The sequence below is a fragment of the Eupeodes corollae genome, chromosome 1 (genome assembly GCF_945859685.1).
Source record: "Eupeodes corollae chromosome 1, idEupCoro1.1, whole genome shotgun sequence".
In the NCBI taxonomy this organism is placed as follows: domain Eukaryota; kingdom Metazoa; phylum Arthropoda; class Insecta; order Diptera; family Syrphidae; genus Eupeodes; species Eupeodes corollae.
Genome location: NC_079147.1, coordinates 303072393 through 303092173, shown reverse-complemented (window position 1 = coordinate 303092173; position 19781 = coordinate 303072393). Strand labels below are relative to the sequence as shown.

The window sequence follows — 19781 nt, the reverse complement described above, 5'->3', positions numbered from 1 at the left end:
AAAAAAATCGATACATATTTTAAGGCTCTTGGATGACACCTTTTGAAGAGTGATGAAATTTTTTGAAACTACAAAAATGTTTTAATTAACGTTGTAGGTACTCAACAATAAAAGAAACATTTGAAAAAGAGGTTGGGATGCAACCCACACTGATAACTTCCCATTCCGTCTGTCGATTTGTCTTGCTTAACAGTTTGTCTTTATGTACTCGTATCATTTTTTACCAAATTTGAGTACTATTTTTTGTACATTTTATTTTGTATGAAAAACGGACTGTTCGATTTTTATATAAAAATTACTGAATATTGAAAACAATATTTTCTTTGAAATAAAATAAGTTTGAAGATAATATTTTTAATTTTTGGAAAGCTATTTGAGTCGAAAGTAAATTTTTACCAAGTTTAGTATTGTTTTTTTTTAGAGTTTTATTTTTGGTAAAAAAACTTTTCAATTTTTTTCAAAATTTTATCGAATGTTTAAAACAATATTTCTTATAAGATAAAATTAGTTTGAAGCCAATATTCCAAATTTTTGAAAAGATATTTGTGTCGAAAATCAATTTTTACCAACTTTGGTTTTTTTAGGTTTTTAATTTTTTTACAAAAACTGTCAATTCGATTTTTTTCAAAATTTTACTGGATGTTAACAATAATATTTTTTGAAAAATAAAAGTAGTTTTAAACCAATATCTACAATTTTTGAAAAGATATTTGAGTCGAAAATCAATTTTTACCAACTTTTATACATTTTTTTAGGTTTTTATTTTTTGTAAAAAAACTGTTAATTCGATTTTTCTCAAAATTTTTCCTAATGTTAAAAACAATATTTTTTATAAGCAAAAATTAGTTAAAAGCCAATATCTCAATTTTTTGAAAAGATATTTGAGTCGAAATCAATTTTTTACCAACTTTTGTTAATTTTTTTTCGGTTTTTAATTTTTTGTACAAAAACTGTTAATTCGATTTTTTTCAAAATTTCATTGAATGTTGACAGCAATATTTTTTGAAAGGTAAAAGTAAATTAAAGCCAATATCTCAAAGTTTTGAAAAGATATTTGAGTCGAAAATCAATTCTTATTTTTTTTTTTAGGTTTATATTTTTTACAAAAAAAAACTGTCAATTTGATTTTTCTCAACATATTTCGGAATGTTGAAAACAATATTTCTTATAAGATAAAATAAGTTTGAAGCCTAAATTTAAAGTTTTTGAAAAGATATTTGAATCGATATTCAATTTTTACCAAATTTGAGTAATGTTTTTTTTTAATTTTTTTTTATAAAAAAAATGTCAATTCGATTTTTCTCAAAATTTTATCAGATGTCAAAAACATTATTTTTCGTTGCACAAAATTGTTTTGGAGATGAAATCATATTTTAGTCGTAAAATTTTGGAGGTGACAAAAAATATACTTCTTTGATACCACGTTACAATATATTATATAAAATTGAATTCAAGTCTCTAGCGTTTTTGGTTCATAAGATATTTAGAGTTAACCAAAATTTAAAACTGCTATGGTAAAAAAACCACCCACGCAATTTTCTTGAGAGCCCTTTCTGCATCTTTCTGCCTTATTATCTGTATAACAAAATTTATGTGAAATCGATATCTTTTCTGGTTATTGAGCTATGGACGACGAAAAAACACATATTCAGTACTTTCAGAATGTAATCGACTTGCAACTTAAACGTTGTTATGAAGAGTGGGGATAAGCCTGTTTCTAACATTATCATGTAGTTTTTGGTGCATGAAGGAAGGCAGAATGTTCGTTTTAAATAAAATCTCAGGAGTTTTTTCAGTCTCAAATTTCTGGATTGATTGATTATATTTACTGCTATGCAATGTTTTTGCTGTTGAAACATTCTTTTCATGCCACGTTAATCGCGGTTTTAGCCTTAATAAGTTTTTCGTTGAGGTGTTTTTTCATACTTAGGTTTTGGGTAAAATATACTCCTAAGTATTTGTATTCTTTCACTTTCATGTTTTCATTGTTGAAGTACCATTGTTCACTTGAGCTTAACCTACATTCACCTTTCTTGATAACCATCACCTTCGACTTGTTCAGATTCACTACCAAGCACCATCGTCTACAGTATTTCGAAAGTCGATTTATCATAACCTGTAGAGATTGCTGTGAGTTTGCCAGCAAGACTAAATCATCTGCGAAAAGTGAGGCTTTAATGACCTCTCCAGCATATCTAACACCTCCTGGTAATACGTCAGTGATGTCATTTATAAATAATGCGAACAAGCTAGGACTGAGAGCACAGCCCTGTCTTACTCCCAACTGCGTCTGTAACCATACCTGCTTTCCATTCCATACCGCTGCTCTCACGTCTGCGTACAAGCTCTGAATAACTCTTCCAAACTTAAACGACAACCCGAAACCAAACAACTTGCACATAAATACGTTTCGATCAATTGAGTCAAATGCAGCTTTAAGATCAAAAAAAAAGTGTATAGCTTCTTATATGTTTCCAAAAAACACTCAGCAATCGAATATATGATCGATGGTCGAGTAACCCGACCTGAATCCGGCTTAAGGCTCACATAATAGATTATTCGAGTCAATCCACGTGTTTAGCCGCTTTGGTAGAATCACAGTAAAGATTTTGAAATTAAGCGTTCAAAAACGAGATTCTTCTATAGTTGGCTGGATCTTCGATGCTGCCTTTTTTGTGTATTTGAAAAATCAAAGCATCTTTAAACTGCTGAGGGATGATTCCAGTTTCAAAAATTTGATTATTATGTTTGCTAGGTTCTTAATCAGTTCGTCAGTGCCATATCTGTGAAGTTCCGCTGGTATCCTGTCTGTACCTGCCGCTCTTCCAGCTGTTAGTGAAATTGCACTGTCTAAAATCTCGTCATGAATAGGGTTGGGTATAGTAGATCATGACTGGGTCCAACAACGCTAGGTTCAGGAGTTGATTAGAGTAGAAGTATCCAATCCACGACTGATAATATACTTCGATCCATTTAGTTTTTGGGCCAAGTTCCAAAATTCAGAGGGATTACTACATATAGCTAGCTTTTCTGTTCGTTTTTTTTTTTATTTGTAAATAAACCGTTACTTCATTTTTTTTCAAAATTTTACAAGTTTGAAGTTGCTGGAGTCGCTAGCGTTATTGGTTCGTGAGATAATTTGGGTTAAAAAACCACCCACTCAATTTTCTTGAAAGTACTTTCTGCATCGATATCTCACTGGTTCTTGAGATATGGACAACGAAAAAAGCTTCCCGGAAGTGCGAACGTGTACTCACAGATATTCCTCTAAAAAAATCTTTTATATAGATTCTAGGGATCTTCAAACGTCGAGAAATTTTAAACTTTTCAAATCGACAAATTATACCGATTCAAATAACTTGCTAAATCTTGGATTTTTTTCAAATCTGAAAACATGAAACCTTCAATTATTTTGAAGGCTTAGATGCAACCCTTGTTCAACCCAAGACCCCTTGCATGACAGTCCAACGCACTAACCATCATGCCACGGGTACTACAACTGAACTTGAGTATTAGCCAGAAAACAGCTCCATTAGTTGTCAAAAAGAAAGATCGCAAAGGCTACTTGACAAAGAGCTTGAAGATTTGGATACAAGAACTAACAGATCTAGCAAAATATTCCTTAGATAAAAAAGATTAACTTCTCAATATTTTCAAAGCACCAAAATTCAAACAAATATTTTTTACCGATATTTTTGATATGAATGAAAAGTGGCTTAGCGAAGATTTAGCACTACTTATTGGTATAATTCCTTGGAGGTCTTAAGTTTGCTCAAGCAAAATATTCGAGGAATCAACTAACCGTTAAAAATGTCAAAAAACAGTGGAACTTCAAAAGAGTGTACCTATTGATGAACTTGGATACGTGGCACAGATGGGTCTATAAGCGGCGGGCAATAAGGTATTTATTTTTGAAAAAAATCCAATTAACGGATTTTTTTTAAACCAACAAAAAAACTGAAAAAAAAATAAAATAAATAAAAAATGATTTTATCTCCAAAACAATTTTGTGCAACGAAAAATAACGTTTTTAACACCTGGTAAGATTTTGAGATAAAATCGAATTGACAGTTTTTTTTCTAAAAAATAAAAACATAAAAAAAAACATTACTCAAAGTTGGTGAAAATTGAATTTCGACTCAAAGATCTTTTCAAATATTTAAGATTATGGCTTCCAACTATAAAAAATTATGGCTTTAACTCATAAAAAATATCAATATCGAATTGACAGTTTCCTTATAAAAAATAAAAACCTAAACAACAAAATTAATAAAAATTGGAAAAATTGAATTTCGACTCAAATATCTTTTCAAAACTTTGAGATATTGGCTTTACTTTTATCTTTTAAAAAATATTGTTGTCAACCTAACAAAAAAAAAACAGTACTAAAACTTGGTAAAAATTTACTTTCAACTCAAATAGCTTTTCAAAAATGAAAAAATTGTCTTCAAACTCACTGAAAATATTGTTTTCGATATATAGTAGTTTTTTTTTATAAAAATCCAACAGTCAAGAAATAGTACGCAAATTTGGTAAAAATTGATAGTCAAATTAATTTCATTCATCCATTTTGTAAAAATTTGAGAAATGCTACTTAAATTGGTAAAAATTCGTTTTCAACTAAAAATCTATTTAACAAAACTAGATTTCCAACTAAACTATTTTTTTATAGGAAAAATATTGTTGGTAATTTTATTATTTAAGAATAATTCAACTAACAACTTTTTAACCCAACCCTACAAAATGTTAAGCAAGAAAATTCGACGCCTGTTCGCATCCCAGCCTATTTTTACTTGCGAAATATAGGGACTATATGGCAAGTTTTGCATTCGTGCAAAATTTGGAACTGGAAATCAAACATGATATTACGATGGCAGAAAAGTTGAAAAAAGTGGATCCCGCGATTTTGTCCTATCTGTTTTGTCTGTCTGTCCACGCTCCTACAGCCTAAACCATTGGTTGATGGAAGTTAAGGTTTTGAGCATATTTGCGTTAGGCGTTTTTCTCATTTTTTTTAAAGATCAAAACTAACAGTGGCCCCCATACAATTTTTTTTTGTCAAAAAACGATATTTCGAATTTCCTTAAAAACAAACCGAGGTAGATTTTTTTTAATTTTCTCTAAAATTTTAATTTGTAACTTGGCTTCTTTAAGTAAGAGAAACATGTTTTTGTATTGCTCAGGAAAGGTACAGCTCATTGAACCGTTTTTTTGTTTTTCAATTTTCTCAGCAACTTATGAACTGATTTCAATAATTTTTTCTGAATTAGCTGTTATATTGCCTTAACAATATTTGATTATCAAAAATGCAATTTTGTATTCTTTGGATTTTTAAAAAAATATTAAATTTTTATTTTTCAAAATTCTATATCTCAAAAACATGTCATTATTTTTTTACAAAATTCAAATGTATAGCTTATATTTACAATCACTAAACAACTACATACCAAAAATAGAACACAATTGAAAAGTTTTATTCATAAAAAGGTAATTAAAAAAAAAACTCTCTAACGATTTTCAAAAAAAAAAAATGAAAAATCAAAGGTTTTTTGATTTATAAAATGACATTTAAATTTTTGAAGACAGACTTATTTTTCAGGTAAAATTTTGAATCTTAAAATAGTGTTTTATTTTTTAAATTATTTTAACTGTGCAGAAGCCCGAAAGAGCGCATTATTTTGACAAAATTGTAATTCCATTCCTAGCTTTTATCCAAATTAATGTATTTGGTACATATTTATGTATTTTTATAACTAAAACTATTGTAAATACCAACGATGGCCGCCCGTGTAGCGCCATCCACTGTATCGGATTAACGAATATGATAGATTTAATCAACAATCTATTTTAAGGAATCTATCAAGAAGTCTTATCTTAGTACCTTTGTATATATGATTTTAAAATATTATTCTTTAAGAGTAAGAGTTGTTCCACACATATTATTATATAAAAGAATAAATGGCTCAACTTTCCATTACCGCAGCATAGATATGTGCAAATAAATAGTAACTATAGCAATTTTAGAGCGAGGAAACATTTATTTCTATTTTTAATTAATTTTTAAAGTTCACTTTTTTACATACAAAACACACAAAAATGGTTGATTTTGACATTTCTTCCCTGTTTTTTGTTCAGTGTTGCCATACTTCTTTTTTTTTTTGGTAATTTCTTTTATTTTAGTGCTCAAATGAAAAAGTTATTTGCATATAACCAAACTCGCACCCACCCCAAATCCTATAGTGACCCCAAGCAGGGGGGTTGCATACCTAGCTGTTAGTACGCCGCCGCCGTGCTATCAATTAAAAAAAAACTTATTTTAGGCTCTAAAAATGCAATACAAAAAAAGTAGGGTTAAGTCCGAAAAAGAAAATATTTTTTTTTATGACTTAAAGTTGTTTCCTCGCCCTAATATTTAAAACATGTTCTATTGAGATACCTACCTAACTGTACAAACAAAATCAGAAGGAAATTCGTGCTGCGGTAATGGAAAGTCGCCCCGAATAACTACTTAGTACAAGTTAAAGAAACGGGCCAGAAAGAGTAAATGTATTATTGTTAGAATCACTTTTTCAACGTACCTATACACATTATACCTATTTATAAAGGTATACAACTTCTACAACTACTGGTTAAGTGTCACTTCATAACTTAAATCCAAAACGCAAAAGAGCCTCACTGTAAACACACATGACACAATTTCTGTTTCTTTTAAAATTTAACGAAAAAAATAAACTGAACGTAAAAACTCCATGTTTGCGCCAAGAACTTGTGGGAGATAAGGAACGTGGTTGGATTGTAGTAAGTACCTTCTACCTACTAATAACATTCCTTCATTATCATCATCAAAAACACTCTAGTAAAGATGTTAATCCTTCGTACGTATTACCCTCCAAAACTCATTTGTTTACATTGTTGTATTTGTAATATGCACGAATTCAACGAGAAAAATTGACGTGTTTTCACGCATACATAGAAACACTTACTGAGTTTTTTGGGGAAATTTAATAAATTAGAGGAGAAATTACACGCACACTATGAAAAAGTTTATGAGGCTGATTTCCGGTTTAGCTTGTAGGCAAACCAAGATGTCTACCGAGGATTTATATCTTTATATAGAGTGATCATCATAACATGGCCGAGCACGCCAATGAACTATTCTTTATTCGTTTTAGAAACCTACCTAACTACACAACCAATAGGCAATTTAAACATACATGTTCTTCCTCTTTCTTATCTGCAGATAATTTAACTTCCATCCTGGTTCTTCTTATATTAAACTAAAATAAAGTTATCTAAAGGAAAAAGCTTTGAACGAACTAGTTGAATACACAAACAATTGTTTTCGTTAAGTACTTACTTAAGTGCTTACAAGTATTTTGCATTTCCGCGATAAGCTGTCCTAGGATGAGTTGTGTCTTTGGATGAATTGCGCGTTTTTATTGACAAGTTAAATGGCATTTATATCTTTGAAGAAAAACTTATTTAACAGGTATATTTTTAAATCTTATATAGGTACTTTAAACTCTTTGAATACAGGACCAAGATCGTGCGACCCAGTCGTGCACTTTATTTTATTTGTTTTCAAGACATTTCAGTCGAAAAACAATATCAATTTAATTTCGCATAGTTAAAAAAACTATTTTTATTTTACCAATATGTATAAAAGCAAAGTAGTTTATAAATTGAAATAAATTTTAAGCGAAGGGCTAAAATTTGGGTATATATTTTCTTACTGTGCAGTTTTTTATTTTTTGTAAGAAATGTTTTAAATTAATTTTTCAGAAAATGTTACTAAATGTCAATGTTCTTCCTGGTATAAAATTATAATTACCTTGCTAAATATATTTTGTTGTCTTAACCCAAATATTTCACGAACCAATAATGCTATTGATTTTAAATACATTTTATGAAGAGTTGATTTTGACAGCTGGTTGCGACCATATTTTTCATTTATTTTCTGTCAAAATATTTTCGCTTAATCAGCCAAATAAAGTGGCCTGGCACAGACCACAACACGTCGAAATTTGCGTCGTGATTTGGGCCTGCATTTATACAATACTCAACTGATCACGAGCTGAAACCAAACGGCCATACTCAGCATCGTGTGTTCGCTAATTGGAATTTGGAGCAAAACTGCTGGATTTGGGAAAACACCAAGCCACACAGCTCAACACACAATCGATATTTTGCCCGAGCGGTTTCTCGCATCAAGGCGATGCGGCCAAAAATATCATATGATTTGAACCCTTTTGACATTTCCTTCTGGGGCTTTCTTAAGTCGCAAACCACCGACCGCTGCCCTCAAAGACAACATAATCGATGCCATTCGAACATACGTTGTTGTATCTAATATTACTCCATTTTTACTAACCTTCAACTGTCAACTGTCAGCTGTCAATTATTTTATAATTTCATAGATTTTGGAACATCCTTTAATAGACAGAACAAGGGTATCATTAAAAATCAGAAAGAAACACAAATCAAAATAAAATATTTAGTCACTTCTGGATTCATTTATTCGAAACACAACAATTGTTTCTAAAACTATTCAAATTGGCTCATGTTTATTCGCAACTTTATTTAATGCAAGCTTAAATAGGGTGAGAGAAGTTGAATTATTTTCATTCGTTTTGCATTTTTCAACTACATAACAAACTTAGCTATAAACAAAAGCATAATATAATTTAAAGTTAGCCTCTGATGAATCCAATTCAAACTAGTACAAACCACAACTTTAGCAATACATGTAATTGAATAATCATGATTTAGGTACTAAAATTAATTTAATACTTCTCAAGTCATAACACTATACTTTAAAAAGCTTTTTTGAAGTAAACACTATAAAAAAACAGTCTGTAAAAATCTTATCATTCAAAAAACAACACCTGTACACTGTACAGTGATTAAGAGTTTAAGCGTGATAATATTTATATCGTTCACAAATATACAACCTTGAATTGTTGAAAATTACTTCAGTACTTATAACTATCTAAAATAAGTTGTTATACATATAAATTAATCTAAACAAAAGATTATAGAAATCATAGGTTATTAAACTTTCAAAAATAAAAGCTCTAGAAACAGAAAGGTTCATTTAATGACAGATAACTTTGAGGTGACAGTTTGACAGCTCTGTCAAAAAACTGCTTTCAATTAATGTTCCTTTCGTAGAAAAACAGGGGTTAATTCGAAACAAGATCAATCCATTGAACCTGCTCAACTCAGTGTGGTGATTTATATTCTATTTTTTTTCTAACAATTAACTTTGAAACATATAAAGTTCAATACCCGCCTGAATAAGCTTAATTAATTTAATTATGATGACCGGCACTTTAATATAGATATGCCATAGGTTATTTGTATTATGTAAAATATTTAATTGAACGAAATTGCCGGTCTTTTCAACAACAGAAAACACTTTTATTATTTTGACGGCAAACAAATAAATTTATTAAAGAATGGCTGACTTTGTGTGCCTCGTTCAATCTATGTCTTGTCTATAATGTTTTATTAAATGGTGGAAAGAAAGCAAATCAATTCACACTAAATAGCACGTGCTATTCAAGTCGATTTTGTATAGTACACTGAAAATAATGTTGATTATTTAATTTATGAAATTATGTAAAAGTGTAATTTTGAAAATTCGAAATTATGAGATTTATTTAGATTTAATTTTATAAGAATAATCGATTAAAACAAATTTTTTAAGGGCCGTTTAGATGTTGACAGTTGAAAATATCAAAATATGTTGACATTTCTGTTCTGTTCGTTTAACGCCAGAACAACGTTTCTAAATAACAAAAAATCCATTCGCGAAGTTCATAGGAAACTTTGTCACTTTTACGCTGTCAATTATGAAGCTAATTTCTGATAGAAGAGCTTCGTAAATATGAAAAATGTCTGTTTATGGAACGAAGATAACACTCAAGTCAATAACGAGTCAAAATTACATCCATTTAAATTGACAGGTTGATGCAGTTTATACTCTTTGAATTCTATCTGTCAAAATTGAAATAATAAAAAAATGATTATCACATTGAAATTTGACCAGTTAATAACTTTTTCTCCATTCCTGACAACATTACTCGCACACAGGAATGGTTGAGAGTTGTAAGTCACTAGGCTCTAGTTCTTAACGGACTGTTGCGACACCCAATTTAGTACATTTTTATTATAAAAACTTTTTTTTGCAGTGTAAGCAACAGTATTTTGTTTTCTATTGGTGAAATTAAATGTGACGTTTTTCTTAAACTTTGAAACTTTGCCAATAAAGATTCATCAATCAAAACAACGAAAGCTATTCATTAATTTGTAACCGATCTTTTTAATTTGTTTGATATTGATTGACGATGGCGATGGAAGCGATCTAATTGCGTGATTTCTCTTTTTGGCTTCTTTAAATTAACTTAAGTTAATATGTACTCATATAATATGCATTTTTATAACATTTATAATTTTGATAACATTTTCTTAATATATATGGCATTAAGGACAACATTGGCAGAAATGTTGATGTTCTTAATTGATTTATTGATTGATTAATAATGAAACAAACTTATTTTGACTCAAAATTTGACAAATTTAATCCAATAATATGTCATAAGTACTCTTAAGCTACGAAGAGTTGATGAATGCAAAATTGATCATACAAAAATTATTTTGTATAACAATTGTCAAAACAAAATGGATTTACATAATAACTCACAAGTAACAATGTATGAACTAAAATGAACGGGCCTAAAATATCTGTCAACAAAATATATAGAATAACACATTTGAAATGTCAATAAAACGTTCTTGATCCCTGTCAAATCTAACTGACGCAATTATAAATGCATTCTTTATTTATTTATAAATATGTGACGTACGACACGGTCGTTGCCATTTGAAGAAACGAGAACAATATAAGTTCTGTTTGTACTTGTCATTTATATCTTATCATTTAAGCGTAATGAATTGCAGATTTGAAGTACATAAGTAAATAAATATCTAAACCTGTACTTACATTTTTGTTTTAAATTTTGTCCCTAACAATCACGATAACCAGAACTTCCTAATTGTATGGTTTAACTGCAAATGAAAATTTATAACTTAAGTGAGATTCCATTTTATGGAACACAATTTCTGTCTTACATGAACTTGCAGGTGTGTATTTAAATTCATACTACCAACATACGTTTTAATACCGCCATTAAGTTTGCATCCGTCAAAAATTAATCTACCAGTATAAAACATTGGGTAACATAATCACTTAAATCGCAGTATACCTTTGATATTTTCTGTAAATGCGATGTGAATTAAATTTGTATAATGAAAGTCATTGTAATAAAAGAAAATGACGTTTATAAATACATGATGGCTTTCATATGTATGCATGCTTTTAAGTGATAGATCACGCTGTCACGAAGATAAAGTATAGTGTAAACCAATACCTTATTGAATGTCAATCAAATTTGTTTTAAAGATAAAAATACGAATAACAAGCAATAAGTTGAATTCAAAGCAAGCAGAGAATCAAATAAAGAACTTTTAAATATAATTTTATACCAATGTATTATGCAATAAAATATAAAATCATTTCTGCCATGCGTTTGCAGTTTGCGTAGGCTTTATTAGATCTGTTTATTTTTTTCATAAATGTGACCTGATCCTGATAGTTAAATCACACAGTATTAAAGTGACAGTCGAAGTGATATTTTTATTTGTATAATTTTATCAGTTTTCTGTTTATTTATTTATACAAGTCGAGAAAGAACTTATTGATTTCGTTTTGCTTCAATACATCAAGATGGAGAGCAGAACTTTTTTTTTGAGTCATTGACTCCTTCTTTTTGTCTAAGAACTGTCAAAATAAAAGTTTAAATAAAAAAATATTTTCGCAAAATTCCACCAAAATAATACAAAATCCCTTACAACGTTCTCATTATTTGTACATCGTGAAGAATGATGACAATGAAAAACTAAACAAACATCTTGATTTTATCTTAGGTTAATTTGACATTTGAATTTAACAAATTTGATTAAAAATCGTAATTAAATCATAACTGAAATGACAAATTTCTTATCTCATTAAAAAAAAGAACATAACATAACTTTCTGGCACAATAAATTTTTCAGAGCTGTAGAAGGTTATTTTTGATTTTCTTCTTCTGTCAAAAATAATGACATGGATTTGACAAGAGTTAGTTTATAAGTGGGATTTTGTATGTACATCTATAACAGTCCAGTAGGGTGCAAAGGGAATTATAGGCCAAATTTGACATTTGAACCATAATAAGATTGTAAGAAAATCAGTTTCTACTTTGTAGGATTAGCTATAAGCCCGTATTTGCTCTAAATAAAGCCTTTCAGCATCCTGCACATGAGCTGCGAACTGCGAACTGTGGATGTTCGCATATTTTGACTTTTCTTTCACATTAGTTTTATTTCTATTCGCAGACAGCAACGAATTGTCAATTTATAATTACCCTTTTCAACAAATAAAACAAGAGTGGTATAATTTTGAGGTTAAGTTGAGAGCGAATAATTTATTCGTTGCAGTGTGGATGGTAAATGGAACGCGAATAGATGTTGACAGTTCGTACTAACCAAACTGCAATTCGTTACTACCAAATTGTTTTTACAAAATTGTCTTATTTTAGAGAGCAAATTTGCAAATTTTATTATCCTAAAATAAGTGTTAATTGGTTTCTTATAACTTAAATGTGTTTTTGTTTGACTTTTTGAAATGTGTAAAATCACGTTTCTTCGTCCATTCGTTCATTTTTTGTTCGCTCTCATGTGCAAGGACAGCTCTATTACTGGCTTAACAAAAGGGTGATGTTGAAGCTTGTTATACTGTCAAAGTTGAAAAGTACGAAAACAACACACAACGCTACAATGCGAAGTTGAAGCCGAAGCTGAAGCCCAATTTGCGTGAATTTTTACTTTTGACTTCCAGCTGCACAGATTTTTGACATTTGTATGGTGTACATCGATAGTTGAGCGATCCAGTTTAAAATTTTGACCTGATGCTGTGCTTCATATTGGCTGCGTTCAATCTCGTGTTCGAATGGGTATCTTGGATAAGTAGGTGGATTTTAAGATACCTTGTTGAACGAGTTTGATAGCTGTATTGAGATAGCTGTCAAAAAATAAAAACAACTTTCAGCTGTTCACAAAGGCAGAGAAATATTTAAACTTGGAAGTCAAAATAGATCATAATTACCTTCTAAAATTCGGAGGCAAATAGCTTCATCATTTTCTATTATGTACATAACATCCTCAAATACAACTTCAACTAACATTTTGTTTTTTTTTTTGTTTACCAATAAATACAAAAAGCTGAAATCAATTTTCAAGTTTTTTTTGAAATTCTTGTTGAATCAGCTGTTCTGTCAGATACCTTGATACCTCAGAAAATTTTGGAAACTTTTGGATTCCTTTTTTGGCACCTCAGATGTTATTTTACACGTAAAACACTGACAAAAAAGGTATCTGGATATTCTATCTGCGTGAAATTGAATGCAGCCATTATGGACGTCTTTTACTTCAAAATCTGCGTTTTTGATAACAGCCTCTGCTTCAAAAATAATCCATTACCAAGATCGGAATCTCAGACTGGCATTTTGGTTTGCCTACAAGCTAACTGCACGCTAAATGTGAGCAAATGTGCGTGAAATGATGCAAAAACCAAACACATTCTCCCATTTAGTGTTCCGGCCCATCAAAATGCTTCATTTTAGTCCTCTGACACATCTAAATGCCTCATTTTCGCGTTCGTTTAAAAACGAAACAATCCGAACCAACAGAATCTGAAGTGCTGACATGGTCTTAAATTGAAAGATTTGCATAGCTTTTTAATTTCAATCCAAATAAATATTGTAAATCCATATTAAATAAAATAAAATTGACCAAATAGATATTTATTGATTTATTAGTGCTGTATTTTGTTTACTTAAATTATTTGCGAACGCAATTTGAGCTGCATTTGGTGAAGTATAATTGGAAATGGACAAAAATGTAACTCAATACTTTATAAAACAACAAAACAGAAAATTTTTTCAGCTATAGATTGCTTAGAGCAGCTTCTAGGAATTTTTTTTTTTTTGGCGAAGTTAGAAGTTCAGGTGGAAACAATAGGCGGGTGCCTCCGTATTTTTGTGTACAGACAATGCTACGAGAAGCATACTTGTGAAGTTCTATGCCAACTTTAGCTAGTTCAGATTGCTCAATTAGATTAGTATTTTCATCATTTAAGCAGTTCGGTAATTGCAAGACCAAATTTTAGTTTTGTTTGTTGCAGAAATATTCCTGAACATTTCTTTTTGAGGGACGATATTAGAGTTAGAATTTTGTTTGTAGTTAGATTTTGGAATAAAAGTTTGTGGGAATTCTCTAAAAGATAGTTCTGTACGTCAACAATAAACATTCATGTCAATTACATTATCTATTGAATGATTTGTGCATGAATTCAGAACGATTTTTTGACGTTTTCATTTTGTGATAAACGTCAAAATTTGCATTCTATTTGCTCTGTATTTATTGAACAAGTTCGCTATAATCGTTCTGATTATTTTTTTTAGATATTGGTGTTCCTTTGAAGCATATTTTTTTTGATTGCAAATTAATGTATGCTTCCATCAATCAAGAATGTTATGGATGAGGTATTTTTCGATTATAACTCTTTTCTTAAATGTAATAATTATTATTAATCAAAATGGAATTGAAAAATAGTTGCAAGCTTAAATCATTAAAAACAAACTATAAATAATATACTTGGATTAATTAAATTGATGGAGATTTTAATTACTTGCAAACTAAATATTTGAATTCAATAAATTACGCTCGCACCCTTAACTTAATGGTTCTTCGAACGCATCCTCCATACAATAATCCGAAGTTAATTATGAAATTTAAAGAATTTCGTAGTGATTGCTGTAGATGAGTAAATAAATTATATTAAACTAATATTGAACATACTTTTTTCAAGACAAAAATGTACATTGGTTTGCTATCAACAAAATGACTGCAAAACTAAAGCTAAAAACTGACTTTTTTATCGAAAAAAGTAAAAAGAAAAATGTGAAAAAACTTATTATTGTTTTGCAAAGCGCCGCTAGCCCAAGCAATCGTTTTTTAACTTCCCGTAGGAAGTTATTGTAATGGGTCCGATTTGTCAAATTGAAAATTTTGACATTTCTCGACGTTTCAAGGTCCCTAGAGTCGAAATAAAAGATTTTTAGAAAGATGTCAATGCGTGCGTGTGTACGTACGTTTGTACGTTCACGACGTTTTTTTCTTCCTCCATAGCTCAAGAACCAGAAGAGATATCGACTTCAAATAAATTTTGTTATACAGATAATAAGGCAGAAAGATGCAGAAAGAGCTCTCAAGAAAATTGTGTGGGCGGTTTTTTTACCATAGCAGTTTGAAAAAAAGGTGAAAATTTTGGTTAACCTTAAATATCTTACGAACCAAAAACGCTAGAGACTTGAATTAAATTTTATATAATATATTGTAACGTGATATCAAACAAGTACATTTTTTGAAAAAAATCCATCTAACGGTTTTTTTATAAATCAAAAAAACTGAAAAAAATTTGTAACCTCCAAAATTTTACGACTAAAATATGATTTCATCTCCAAAACAATTTTGTGCAACAAAGAATAATAATTTTTTTGACATCTCTTTTTTTTTATAAAAAATAAAAATCTAAAAAAAAAACATTACTCAAAGTTAGTAAAAATTGAATATCGACTCAAATATCTTTTCAAAAACTTGAAATTTAGGCTTCAAACTTATTTTTTCTTATAAGAAATATTGTTTTTAACATTTTAAAAAATCTTGAGAAAAATCGAATTGACAGTTTTTTTTATAAAAAATAAAAACATAAAAAAAAATGAATAAAAGTTGGTAAAAATTGATTTTCGACTCAAATATCTTTTCAAAAATTAAAAGTATTGGCTTCAGACTTATTTTATTTCACAGAAAATATTGTTTTCGATATTCAGTAATTTTTATATAAAAATCCAACAGTCCGTTTTTTCATAAAAAATTAAATCTACATAAAATATTACGCAAATTTGGTAAAAACTGATACGAGTACATATAGACAAACTTTTAAGCAAGACAAATTGACAGACGGGATGGGAAGTTATCAGTGTGGGTAGCATCCCAGCCTCTTTTTTTTTTGTTTGTTTTCACATCTATTCATGAACTAATTGTCAAAATTACAAATGCAACAATGTAAACAAATGGGTTTTCTAGAGTGAAACGTACCAAAGATTCCGATCTTGATAAATGGAGTATTTTTGCTCTGCTCAAGCACTTCTTTAAGCTTCAAGCTTCACCCATTGTGTTTAGGCGGTTAAAAGTACTTACTTGTGGCACCCCACCACCAGAGCGAGCATTATATCAATGCCTACTTCAAACCGGCATTCTATAGTTTAATGTGTCATTATGACATTAGTTGCTGAACCAGCTTTGAATTATTTTACTAATTCACAATATCCACCTAATACGTGCTAAAATTCACTTAATTAACAATAAAATCACACTCACAGTCACTATTATGTTAAATTTCTATTTTAAAACGTGGCTTTACGAAACATTAATACAAAAAAAATAAAATTTTGCATAACAGCGCCTGCCCTCATCGAATCATCACGTTTCATAAACAACAAAAACTTCAAATAAGCAACAACAACAAATAGAAAGATCATTTTGTACATTAAACTTGGCATGGGCATTCCCCATAACATCGTCACATTAACCACAAAGGTATTTTTATACAAAAGTCATGAGTCTAGATACCTATGGATGGGTATAGGCGATGGTGACATAAATTTCACTTTCATGGTTCAAAGTCCACAAACCTTAATCAACTTGCTGCTTAAAATAATATGTCCAAGGATGGTAGATGGCAGATATGAATTTGTAGAAAATTCGAAATAATTTAAATTATTCTACAGTTCATGAGTAGAATGAAATTGTCATACTTGAAGTTTTAGTTTTGATATGAAATTCTATGTTCTTTGTTGAAATGTCATTTTTTCGGTCAGTTCGAAAATAATTTTGAAAGTTCTTCGATGGTTTCATGTTAACAAAAGAATTCTTCTCACAAGTTATCTCTTCTAACATCTGGGTACATACATATACATACATGTGTGGACAACCTCCTACATATTCTATTTTTATATCAAAAAAGAAAAGAACTGTTGAGATTATAATTCTTGTTTATTCGATTTTTTTCTTATTCTGGGTTCATAATTTCCTGTTTTTCCTCCTTTTTTCTTTTGTTGTTCTTCTCTGTTTTACACTATTCAAGTTTTAACAAAAATAAAAGAAAACAATCTCCCAGCTAACACAAGAGAGTTGCCATGTGAATAGTTTGATGTGTCAATCAAAAATTCTCTCAATTTCAATAACATCATATTATAAAATGGCGTCTTCAAACGTCAAAATCAACTAATTTCTTGTCAAGAATTTGTCAGGATTGTTAATTATTTCACTGTGAGTGTTCTCTTCTGAACAAGACATTCAAATTTGTTTAGTGTGGGACAGCACCTGGCAACGATTGTTGTCAATTTACAGTTTTGGTCAAGTTTGGGAACTGACCTATTATGCAGTCCCATGAGAAACTTTATTCGAAATTCGAAGCCGATAAGAACTTCGAAAACGCTACTTGTCAAACCAAAAGATATGAATAAAATAGAATCGAAACGATAAGGAATTTTTGTGTAAATGGTGGCAACTCTGTCTAGTCACATTCAAACTCAGCGTGATCGCGGTCACTCACTCTCAACTCTCATTCATCTGCGACAAGAATAACAAAACAATGTATAAAAGATAGGTACGCGATCTCGTTGTCGTTCCCCTCTTTCATTTTTTCTAAAATTTAAAAACAAAGAAACACAATAACGATATTCTCAAGACAATTGAATCAACAAATATAAGAGAAAAACACAAAACTGCATGAAAAATAAACAATGCTATCATTCTGCTGTCACCCAGATAAATATATGTATTTTTTATTCACCATTTTCTTCTCACCTTTTTAAGATGAATTCATCACTTTAGGAAATTTTAAATAAATTGAATGGATACAAAAAGCAGATCACCCAGCGCCAGCTGTGCGAATGATAACGATCGAAATAATTTTATCAACCAATTAAAATATGTTATCAGATCACTACACTACACTTCTATTTTTGTCCACAAACTTTCCGACAGCATACGCTTGATTATTGTGTTGTTACCACGAACAGTCCCACTATGCGAATTAAAGTGCGCTACTTTATCACGATGTGCCACGCCGCAGCCGCCGCCGTTCGTCGTCGCCTCAATCGACGCTGTTGCTGATATGCGTTCGGTTTTGATAGATCGCACGCAAATAAATGGTGTAGTTGTTTAGATCGTGACAAGTGGAGCACTATACTGTCTCACTCGACTGCCTCTCTCTAAATCGAAGACAAAACAAAACACTGGGAGTTGGAAGGCTTTCAAAACTATACCAAGCCCAACAAGAATATCAACATCATCGAATAACAACAACAACCGAATTCGCGAAAACCGGCAGATTCAACCCTCGCGTTTCCCTTCTCCCGATCACAAGTGGTTATAAGAACAGCTCCACAAGCGTTTTTCGCTAGAAATTTAAAAGTTACGGTACACACGCCAAAAATCCGTGCGATAGCAATGAGTATTCAACAGATACTGAATAAGACAGAGAAGTTGTGTTATAGAATGGGCTAGCGAGCTGCATTTTTACAGCTGTGCGAAGAAATTGAAAAGGCAACGATAACTCTACTGAGAACACAACAAATCAAGTCAGAGAAAACAAATGGTCGATCGAAAATAAGATATTGAGCCAACTGTCAAAAGAGAAAAATTAAATGTGTGCATTTGAGAATTTTAAATTTATTTTCGAAGTTAGATACTTTTGAATATTTTAGCTGTTCAAATTTTCACTTCCGCTTTGCTTTCAAAAACAGACGCCATGTAATGTTTTTAAGCGGAGACAACATCCAAATCAAGTTCGAATTCGAAGATGAATTACAGTGGGAACCAACATTCCAACATATGTTTCTATTTCGTATTCAAACAGAGCCTGAACATGAACTGTCAACCGTCAAGTTCTGTTTGCTTTTCAATTCAGTTTTTTCAGAGCTTTCAATTTTTTTCACTTTTCAAAGACTTCTAAAAGTTTCGAGGGCAGTCAATAAGTTCGAAAAAAAGACAGAAATAGGGGAAGAAACAGGATGTACTGGCAACTAGAGTAGATTATGTGATAGTTATAAGATTATTATTATTATTTATTTATAAAAAAACAGGTAATTCCAGTCTTCTAAAAGAACTATGTACAAATTCAAAATTTTAAAAGCTTTTTTTATTTAAATGATTGTCTCCATAATGCAGAGTTGTTGATTTGGAATTCAACTCATATTTCCAGTTCCTGAATATTAAAACCGTTTTAAAACCAAACAGGTTAGGTTTCGCGGTAAAAATATAACCTAAGAAGTAATATTATATTATTTTAAGTTATAATAATTTTGTTTCACATTATAAAATGACTTCTTTATTTTAATTCAAAGAAAGAATGAAAATATTACAAATGTTAGAAAACTTAACACCTCGTTATTGAAAGTTATATGAAAATCTGCTATGATATATAAATAATGACATAAGTATTACAAAGGTTCTTGGTTTTTTTCCAGGATCTGCCGTAATGTGAATATTTGATCGACTGTGGACTTACCTGGTCAAAAACTACACTGATAAGGACCTATCAGGTTGTTGAC

At 30.3% G+C, this 19781-nt stretch overlaps 1 protein-coding gene across 1 annotated transcript in view; it reads right to left on the bottom strand.

The window, feature by feature from the left end:
- The window catches only part of LOC129942143 (major facilitator superfamily domain-containing protein 8), a 30055-nt gene extending 11358 nt beyond the window's left edge, over positions 1-18697 (bottom strand). The window contains exon 1 of the mRNA XM_056050953.1: positions 18034-18697. The gene's annotated coding sequence lies outside the window, so the exon portion shown is untranslated. The remainder of the gene's footprint in view (positions 1-18033) is intronic.
- Between the last annotated feature and the right edge of the window lie 1084 nt (positions 18698-19781).